Here is a 353-nt window from a genome sequence, read left to right on the forward strand (position 1 = left end):
GGCCGAGCGCGCGGGTCCCGGGCGGCGAGCAGCCGGCACAGGCGCGCATGGCGCTCGGACTCGCGGCGCCCGGACGCGGGCCTCCCCGGGCCGCCCGCCTCGGTCTTCGCGTCTCGGCCGGCGGCGCCGCGTCACGGGCGCGGGCGCAGCGGGCAGCGCGGCCCGGGAGGCCAGCAGCGCGAAGCCCGGCGCCGCGTCCCCATCGCCGCCCGCCCAGGGCGCGCGGGCAGGCAGGGCGCACGGCGGGGGTGCGCGCGCCCCGGGCGCGGAGGGGCGGACCCGGGGAGGGGCGCCGCGGGCGCGCACGGGGTGCCCGGCGGGAGGCTGCGGCGCGCGAGCGGAGCGGGACGCCG

This window comes from Manis pentadactyla, chromosome 18 (genome assembly GCF_030020395.1).
Source record: "Manis pentadactyla isolate mManPen7 chromosome 18, mManPen7.hap1, whole genome shotgun sequence".
NCBI lineage: Eukaryota > Metazoa > Chordata > Mammalia > Pholidota > Manidae > Manis > Manis pentadactyla.